Here is a 10,278-nt window from a genome sequence, read left to right as displayed (position 1 = left end):
CCCTCGACCCCCAGAGAGAAGCCTTCCTTCCAGAATGGGGAGCCCCGAGGCATGTGGCCTGGTGCCTTTCCCCCTCTTCCTTGGTGGCAGGAGATGTCCTTGTCCCCACTGTTCTCCACGTCCGCTTCCTGCTTAGCCGTGGCGGCTACACTCCCAGGGTTTCTTCTAAATAAAGCAATTAGTTCATTGGCAAACTGTGTGTGTGAGTGTGTGTGTGAGCGTGTGTGTGCGTATGTGTGAGTGTGTGTGCACGCGTGTGTGTCTGCATGTGTGTGTGTATGTGTGAGTGTGTGTGCGTGTGCGTGTGTGTCTGCCTGCCTTGTATGTGTGTGAGAATCTGTATGGGGGTGTGTGTGCGCGCGCACGTGTATGTGTATGTATGTATATGTGTGAGTGTGTGTGAGAGTGTATGTATGGGGGGGTGTGTGTATTAGTGTGTGTGTGAGTGTGGGTGTCTATGTGAGTGTGTGTATGTGTGTGAGTGTGTGTATGAGTGTGAGTGTGAATGTGTGTGAGAGTGTGTGTATGGGTGTGTGTGAGAGTGTGTGTGTAGTGTGTGTGTGTGTGTTTGTGTGTGTGTATGTGTATGAGTGTGAGTGTGTGTGTGTCTGTGTATGAGTGTGAGTGTGTGTGTGTGTATGAGTGTGAGTGTGAATGTGTGTGTGTGTGTGTGTGTGTGTGTGTGTGTGTGTCTGCCTGCCTTGGTGTGAGAACAAACTGGTACAAGTCAATGTAGTGTAAGGTGTTATAAAATCCAGACTCAAGTCAGACGGGCTGAGTCAAATCCGCCAGCACCACCTCCCTGAGCCTTTCTCCCCTCGTCTCATTGGCTAGCTTTGGGCTATTGGAGAACTGAGAGCGGTACCAGCACCAGGGAAGCCCAGCTGTGGCTGCTCCTTCCCTGGGGGAGAGCAGCTCCTGCTGGCCTATTGGGGGAAAACAGCCTTGGTCTTGATGTTTGGGGAGCTATGATTCACACCTCCACGTGCAATATTCTCCTGTGTTGCCAGTCCGGGGGAGGTGGGTGCAGGGATTGCTGGCCAGCAGCTGGATCCCAGGGCATTGTCCCCTCACCTGGGCAGGCTTCCCGGGCTCTGAGTCCCGCAGGCCCGTGTTCAGAAGGGTATTGCACCCCATTGCATGCTGTGTTCCAGCCATTTTGAAATCCAGCATAACCTAGGGCCCCGCTTTTTATTCTGCACTGAGACCCATAAATGACGTAGCTGCTTGCTACTGGTCCTCAGGTTCCAATGGGATAGTCCCAGCTGGGCCTGTACTTGAACAATCACCATCAGGGCAGCTGGGCGTGGGTCCCCGCTTAGGGGCGCAGGTGGGAGCTGGGCTTTAACCCAGGCGGGACCCAGAGGCGGTGCCTTCTGTCACTCATCTCCCGGAAGGGCCGCCTTTTTCTAATTCGGCATAAAGACGCTGCCTTTGCTGGCGGGAGCCCTGCTCGTGTCCACGGGCAATCATGATAAGAGAAATGCAAATTAAAACTCCCCTGAAATATCATTTGTATGTATCAGAATAGATAAAAATCCCAAAGCGTGACAGCCTGCCCTGTCGGCAAGGCTGGGGGGGTAGGGGGAGGGGGATGGGCGCTGTGGGAGGGCAAAATGCCCACAGAGGGCCTATCGGCGTGTCCATCAACATTATGAATGTGTTTGTCCTTTGGCTCAGCGACCCCTCTTCTAGAAATGTGCTCTATGAAGGCACACAGGCACACGCAGAGCAATTCCTGGGAAATTGTTTTATTGCCACATTATTCTGAATTGGATTGGAAATAACCCAAGTATCCGTGTAGAGCGGACTAATGAAATAAGCAATGACACCTCAAAATGGAATGCGTCTGTTTAGGGAGGGAGGCCTTCTCTGTGTCTCTGTGGCAGACAGGAAATCTCCGTGAGGGCAGCAAGGGAAAGGAACAAGGTGAAGGGCAGCATGGGGGGTTGCCGGGGGGGGGGGGGGGGGGGCTGCATTTATGTAGGAGAGGGTGGAAGTGTGAATGTAATGCCCAGTGTTCAGAATCCCCAAAAACCCCCCAGGAAGGAGCCAAGACCCGCTGTAACTGCAAGAGAACCTTTATTCGTGCTAGCACGAGCTCTCATCTCCAGCGCTCACCGGGGACCAAGAGAAATTCTCTCGCCAACACAAAGGCTTTAAGGGGGTCTCAAGCAGTGGGCAGGGAGAGTGTTTATGATTGGTCAGGGGTAGGGTGAGGGGTCCAGTTACACAAAGGCACACTGGGTAGCTTGCTTAAGGTGGACTGAGTCCATCTCTCTACATTCCTATTGGCAGGTTCATGCAATTGTTACATTCTCGCGGTTTTCTAAGAAAAAGGAGTTATATACATAGTTACACAGGGTGGAGGGTACAGTACATTTTGTGCTGTCCTGCTCTGCCCTTTCATTCCCCCCTTGTCTTGGGACACCCGGCTCAATCATGAGACGGTTTGTATTTTTACTTTGTCTTTTACTTCTGGTTAAGGCCTTTAGTACTACAGTCCCCAACAGTACTGTCCACAGTGAATTCCAGTTCTTCTCCTGCAGGTGTTGAGTTTCCTCCTGGCCTGCGTGGAGCCCAGGCTAGGGATCTCACGGGTGAGGCCGCTGGTTGCCAAGATCTAGGCCGTTTCCTGGTGCAGGAGCTGGGAGTGGTGTAGCCAGGTCTGGACGCCGTCTACTTCAACAGCCGTGGGCGTGCTCAGGATAACAGTGTAGCATCCCTTCCAGGTTGGGGTGAGTCCTTGGGCAGTGAACTTCTTTACCTATACCGAGTCCTTGGGCTGGAAGGGTTGTACAGGAACAAGCTTATGGGTGGCTTTCTGGGTATACTGCACAGCCTGTAAGGACTTGAGTAAGGGAATGGTTATGAATTCCAGCTTTCAGTTTCTTCCTGTCCCTGGAAAGGAAGCGGCAAGGGGAGGTCTATCATATATGATCTCTAAAAGGGGGAAACCCCTACCGGTAGGGGGTACACCTGGCCCATAAGAGGGTGAAGGGTAGGAGGTTGGTCCAGTTTTCACCGGTTTCTAGGGTAAATTCAGTTAAATTCTTTTTTTTAGTCTCGCGCATGGCTGTCCTAAGGCTTGAGCTATATTTTGAGATATCTTGGCTACAAAAGGCGGGGCTGTTATCTGATCCTATGACTACTGGCAGCCTGAATCTAGGTATAATCTCCTGGAGTAATCTCTTGACAATTATAGAGGCAGTTTCTGTCCTAGTGGGGTATGCTTCAACCCAACCCGAGAAGGTGTCTATGAGAGCTAGCAGATACTTATACCCTGACGCTAGTGGCTTAATCTCTGTGAAATCCACCTCCCATGCTCTCCTGGGGAATTTCCGTGGGGCCCGAATTCTCAGGGGGACCCTCTTACCTTGCTTAGCATTTACCTGTGCACAGACATTACTTCTAGTGACTATGCTTTTAATTATTTTATCTAAGAGTACCTGCCTTGTAGAACTTCAGAAGTCTTGGTGACGCCAAGTGGGTAGCCTGGTATAACTGGGTAACTAATGTCCAACCTATAGCCTCTGAGACCAACAGTCTGTCATCTGGTAGGGTACACCAGCCATCCGGTTCTTTAATGGCTTGCTTCTGTTCTGCCAATTCCTCCTCTTGTTTGGTGTAGGAGGGGGTCTGCATAGGTCCAGGTACGGCAGGGTTACTAAAACTTGTAAAGGCCCCACTGGTTTTTGGGCGGCTTCCTTGGCAGTTTGGTCTGCGGCTCTATTTCCTCTGGCTTCAATTGTCTTCCCTTTCTGATGTCCTTTGCAGTGCACTATTGCAACTGCCCTTGGGAGCCAGATGACCTTTAATGTGGCTAAAATGTTTTCCTTATTTTTAATTTCCTTTTTTACTGCAGTTGGTAACCCTCTTTTCTGGTGGATGGCACTGTGTTCCTATTGGAGGGCCTGGATTAAGGCCAAAAGCTCGACCTTTTGTGCTATGGTTCCCCTATTTAGGGACTGCGCCCAAATGGTGCGGTTCAGGGTGACTACTGCTGCCCCTGCACATCGGATGCCATCCTGAACATAACTGCTCCCAACCGTGAACAGTACCTTGTCTGGTGATGATAGTGGGGCATCTTTCAGGTCTGGACGAGCCATTTGTACTGCGTCTGTTACCTCTGTGCAGTCATGAATGGGTTCCTCTGGCTCATCATCTGGAAGCTCTGGAAGCAGGCTGGCAGGGTTGATGGCCAGTGTCTTATGGAACCGGATGCAGGGCTGGTCCAGGAGAAGAGCTTGGCACTGGGTGATCCTGGTGTTTGACATCTATCTCTCCAGGGTACCTCGAAGGAGGGCCTCCACACCATGGGGTATTATTAGGGCTAGTTCCTGGCCCAGAGTTTGCTTATCTGCCTTCTTTACCAGCGATGCTGTGGTGGCTACTGCCCGGAGGCACGCTGGCCACCCTGCTGCCACGGGGTCTAGTCTCGTAGACAGACAGGCTATAGGTCTCTTCCAGGGACCTAGAGTCTGAGTGAGAACCCCTTTGGCAATGCCTCTTACCTCACTCACGTGGAGGTGGAAGGGCTTCGTGACGTCTGGCAAGGCTAGGGCAGGTGCTGAGATGAGAGCTTTCTTTAGCTCCTCAAAGGCCCATTGTTCTACTTCGGACTAGTTCAGTGGCTGCGTTCCCCCAGTACTTGAGTCTAGAGGTTTAGCAATCCCTATGAGCCCCAGTATTCATAGGTTGTAGTATCCAACTGCCCCTAATAATTCCCGCTTCATCCCCCGCAAAGGATATGATGGCAGTCCAAATAGTTTCTGTAGGAGGTCACATCTACATAGGGGGTACGGGCATTCTGGCATGACCAGAAATGAATGAGTTACCGTGTTCTTTCCGAGGTCCATAGTCCTTTTTGATGTCTAAGGAAAACAGGCAATTTGTCCGGTGGCTTCCTGGACTGCTGTCTTCTTAGAGGTTACGGGTCCCATAGGCCCTGTCAAGACTGAATAGGCTGTTTCAGTGTCCACCAGGAAACTAACAGGTTTGCCCCCCACTTGTAAGGTTACCCTGGAGGCTTAATAGAAAGGAACCCCGGTCCTGTCAGTCCTTTTCTTCTAAGTTAAAGACCCTTGGAGTCTGAGTCTCCCCTTTCTGCTTCTCTAGCTAACCTGCCAGGACATTTTCTCTTCCTGTGCCTCTGCTTCTTACAATAGGCATACTAATTCCTTCCTATTTGCTGCTGGCTTTTTCTTCTTTCTAATATTTCTCTGTTCTTCTTCTTACTAATTATAAACTTTTATAAATTTTATAATTTTAAATTAGTCTCTAAACTTTTTTTATGTCTTTCAAAAATGTATAATCATGCCTCAAATCTTTTATTACTTTAAAATATTTAGAAAAGGCAGAGGGAGAAGGGAGCAGGCTCAGCCGCTTGAATTTCAAACTGTTATATTTTTCCTATAGATAAGAATATCAGATTCTGATAAGCCTGGAATGGGGAATTTCTAGCTGCCGCCTTTAAGCCCCCTAACAGAACACGGTGAAAAGTGTCCAAGGAGTTGCCGAGGGTTCTTGGGACTCATTGGGGCGGAGGGGGTCACAAGGGAATTTCCCTCCTTGTTGCTGCCTCTAGCCACTTAAAACAATCCCTGGAGGGGAGGGACACCGGGTGGGCGGAGGCAGGGAGCGCGGCGCGGGTCCCACCGAGGCGTTTTCATCTGGCAGCCCACTCTCTGTTCCCACTGGGAAAAGTGCTTGCCTCCTGCTAACGAAGGTGGTGTGGGGGAACCGGTGACCCCTACACTGTAATCAGACTCCCTAACCTTTCTGAAAAGCCACTCTGCTTGAGTGTGTTTCTATTAAAAATTACTGATTTCAAAATTATAACTTAAGAGTTGCCACACACACACAAGGACCAAGTGGCCTATAAAATATTTTCCTTTTCTTTTAAAGGTTTTACAATGTACAATAATCATATCAAACTTAATGGCCAATTGAGACAAACACTTCTGAGACCGTTCCTCCACCACTGATTAAGACTGGGTGGTGGCGGGTGTCAGAAATAAGATTCATTTAGGTTTTGAGCTTGCTGGGCAGACTTGGTGACTTTGCCAGCTCCAGCTTCCTTCTTATAGTTAATTTTAGAATGTGGTCCCTGCTTTAAATCTCTTTGGATTACAATTGTTATAACTTTATATCTTCAAATTAATAAATATAGACAGAAATGTTGTTAGGCAGGCTGATTCCCCCTCTGACAGAGAGAAAACACCCCTGGGAAAAAAGAATCCCAGTGGCCACTCGGGGATGCTACCTGTCAGAGCACTCAGCCTTAAACAAATTAAATGTGTTGTTGTTTTTTTTTTTCTTCTATATATGAACAAATAATTATAACCAGGCAGACAACAAAATATCAAACAAACATCTGTCCTTATATCATTTCAGTAAATAAGTATTCTTATATTCTTGGGATCTAAGCAGATAACAGGAACACTGCTTCTAAGTCCCCTGATGGGGGCCTCCCTTTCTTATCGTCGCTTTTTCTGGCTTCTGCCATAGGCCAGTGGGCGGGACCAGTGTGTTGAAGGAAAAATCATCCTGCAGTCCGGCTCGGGGAGGGACAGGTTACACATGGAGCGTTGTTCCAGGAGAGGCAAAACCTTGATAAAAGCTCCGTAATTCAATCACACAGTCAAAGGTTAAACTGGAAGGGAAGAACCACTCAATGTCCTCTAAGAGGATTTTAACAAACTGATAACAAACTGACAAAACCTTGACAAATCAAAATTCAATAAATAATATATACATATAGGGCCCAAGACAAAAAGACAAAACAAACAGTCCTGATACCAACATGACAAAACACAAAACAAACACCTGTTGAGAGGGAGAGCCTCCAGCCCCTTCCGGGGGGTCCCTCTCTCCTCTCGCAGGAGAAGATTTCTTGTGAGCTTAAAGCCTGGATGGCCTCCTGAAAGAAAAGATTTTTAATCCAGTTACAGATGCTATTAGAATCAGGATGAGAGAGGAAGGGAAAGTCCAGGTTATGTCCTCTCTGAGGATCCTAATAACTGAAAACAGTAAGTTAAACAAACGGTTAACGGGGTCTATAAAGAGTTAATAGTAACTTCAGCCTTAGTTCCACGTTGGACTATGATGTCACAGGCCTGTAAATCTTTCCGCCCTGTGAAGTTGTTAGCTGGGAGTCTCCGAGCACCAAAAGAGATAAGGAAGCTGTAAATAAAAGTTCCTTTGTTCTTTGAAATGTTATAAATGGATACTTTTAAATCAACCTTAGAACTTTAAAATTCAATTTAATACAGTAAATTCACAAATCAGAGCAAACTGAAACCTTCATTTATACAAACAGAGGAATTTTTATCATCTAAGTGGGCTTATTCCCTCTCTGACGGAGAACAAAGGACTGAGAAAAAGGTGTCTCAGCAGCTGCAGGTCCGCCCTATCTTTAAATAAATTAAACAGCAGAAAGAGATAACAAATATTTTCACATTTATATTTATATACCAAACAGTCCGAGTTTTTGACTCCTACTAGATATTTACCAGAGTTTAAACAGACACCTGATTAATTTGCCTGAGGAAGCTTTATGGCCTTCGGGGGGGGGGGGGGGGAAATTAAGCTCCCCTTTCCACTCACTTGGAGTGGACTGAGTCTGTCCCATAATGTCCGTCAAGAGAGTCCACAAAACAAAACAAAAACAAATCAACACACACAAACAGAGGATCCTTAAGAAAATCTTTCCAACGCGAGTCCGTTGGAGCAGAACCAGAAGCGTGGACGACGGCCTCACGCCGACCGGCGGGAGCGACCCACCTCGTCCCAGAAACTGAGGGGCATACACATCCCTCCTGAAAGAGGATCGAGACGTCTCCCGATGCCTCTAGCCCGTGGTCCTCCAGCACGTCTGCCTAGACCGCTTCGGGCACTGCCAGAAATTCAGATTTGAGCTCCCACAAGAGACAAAGGACAAACAGACACCTACCGTGGCCAGTCAGGTTCTCCGGGTTTGGGGGTCCCTCGGAGGGCTTGGGGATCCCGGACGCACCCCCAAATGTAATGCCCAGTGTTCAGAATCCCCAAAAACCCCCCAGGAAGGAGCCAAGACCCGCTGTAACTGCAAGAGAACCTTTATTCGTGCTAGCACGAGCTCTCATCTCCAGCGCTCACCGGGGACCAAGAGAAATTCTCTCGCCAACACAAAGGCTTTAAGGGGGTCTCAAGCAGTGGGCAGGGAGAGTGTTTATGATTGGTCAGGGGTAGGGTGAGGGGTCCAGTTACACAAAGGCACACTGGGTAGCTTGCTTAAGGTGGACTGAGTCCATCTCTCTACATTCCTATTGGCAGGTTCATGCAATTGTTACATTCTCGCGGTTTTCTAAGAAAAAGGAGTTATATACATAGTTACACAGGGTGGAGGGTACAGTACATTTTGTGCTGTCCTGCTCTGCCCTTTCATGAACACGTATTTGTTGCTATTGCCATAAACCTTAAAGGACACACAACAAGTTCATTAAAACGGTTGCCTACGGAGAGAAAGCAGGGCGAGCATGGGAATGGGGCGGGCAGAGATGCCTGAGAGGAAGATTCCTCGATATGTGATTTTTAGCCCCAGGATTGTATTTCCTATTCAAAAGAAAGTGAGCATCAGCAAACACATTCCTCTGCCTAAGACAGCCGCCAAATGTTAGACAATATAGTCTCATCCAGGAACGGGCAAACTACGGCCTGTCGGCCAAGTCTATCTGCTGCCTGGTTTTGCACAGCTTATAAACTAAGAATGATATTTGCATTCTTAAAGGGTGGGGGGGGAGATCAAAAGGACAATATTCTGACAATTCTGTTTCAGGTGGTGTATGTTGTCAACTACATTTCCTTTCCTTTAGTGGGTGTATGTGTGCACGCAGGTGAATTTGCACGGAGGGGAAGGGATGAGCCCTAGATTTGAAGATTGCCATTTGGTATCTCCTCCCTCCCACCCCCCAACCCCCGCACCCGGCAGATGCTCTGGTCAGGATTTCCTCATGAAACACCCGGGAAGCAGCCACACTGGCAGGAAGCAGCATCCTGAGGTTGAAATCAACCACCCCTGGGATTTTGGGGTGCGGTGGAGGAGGAAGTAATGAAAGAATGGATGAGCAGCCGGTACTAGTATTGTCTTTAGCAATTCCTCGCCCGGCAAGGTATCTGGACTTGAGCATCTCAGCTGTGGCTTCCGGGGCAAACAGGCAAGGCTCCAGGGCCCAGCCCGCCTCCTCTCAGCCACCCACCGAGTTCAGCTTCATTCTTCCTCGCAGGACCCTGCGTAGGTTCCTTTGTTGGTGCTTCAAATTCTAGCTTCTCTCACAGATCTGTAGTTTTGCCAGGTTGGTTCTGGCAAAGGGAGCCATCAAACCTAGGCCAGTTTGCAATCTCAACAGAAGAAAAGGAAATTATGCAGGGGTGGGCAAAAATAGGTTTACAGTTGTGAGTATGGGAAACAGAGTTTATTCTTGTATTATTATTTATTAATTATTGTATTATTTTCCATGGGAACAACTGTAAGCCTACTTTTTCCCACCCCTGTAGAGTGCCATTATCTTGTGTATAATTTAAAAGCATGCACACATATATCTAAATAAACAGATGAAGGATAAATTGGTAGTGGAGATGGAGGATAAAGGGGAAAAAGAATAAAATACAACAGTCTTGCACAAACAAATGATGACAGTGTTTTATGAGGAGAAAGTGTGGTGCGATTTGTTAAGCAATTGGTCAATTATAAATGCATTTATCCTTTGACTCAGCAACTCCACTTCTGAAAATCTACACTAATAAAAGAGAAATATGCAAATTGACCATACCTCTGCAATGCCCATCAGCCAATCAGGAGTGGGTATGCAAATTAACCCAACAAAGATGGCGGGTTAATTTGCATACACAGGCATGGAGCAGCCGGGCTGGGCAGGACGCTTGCTATAAGGGGTAGGGCGGGGGCAGAGGGAGCTACAAGAGCAGTGCTTTAGCTGGGAGCAAGGACTTTCAGGCTCCTGGGTGGCCGGGAGCGAAGCCAGGGGAAAGAAGGCCTATTCTTGCACAAATCTTCATGCAACAGGTCTCTAGTCTATATATATAAAAGCCTAAGTGTCCGGCCATCCATCCAACCAGTAGCTATGATGTGCACTGACCACCAGAGGGCAGATGCTCAATGTAGGAGCTGCCATGATGCGCACTGGCCATTTAAAAAGAAACGGCACTACACACCTGGCGCTGACAAACCAACACTCAGCTTCCCCCAAGTGGGATAAATGCCCCACCACCAACCCAGAG

General features: G+C 48.1%; 1 long non-coding RNA gene across 1 annotated transcript; it reads right to left on the bottom strand.

Annotated features, from left to right (window-relative positions):
- Positions 1-2,065: 2,065 nt before the first annotated feature.
- On the bottom strand, positions 2,066-7,529 carry LOC129150302 (uncharacterized). The gene is made up of 2 exons (XR_008557054.1): positions 6,829-7,529; positions 2,066-2,901 (listed from the first exon to the last, which is right to left on the bottom strand). It is a non-coding gene; the product is annotated as an uncharacterized LOC129150302 (long non-coding RNA).
- Positions 7,530-10,278: the final 2,749 nt, after the last annotated feature.

This window comes from Eptesicus fuscus, chromosome 9 (genome assembly GCF_027574615.1).
Source record: "Eptesicus fuscus isolate TK198812 chromosome 9, DD_ASM_mEF_20220401, whole genome shotgun sequence".
NCBI lineage: Eukaryota > Metazoa > Chordata > Mammalia > Chiroptera > Vespertilionidae > Eptesicus > Eptesicus fuscus.
This window is presented reverse-complemented; position numbering and strand designations above follow the sequence as displayed.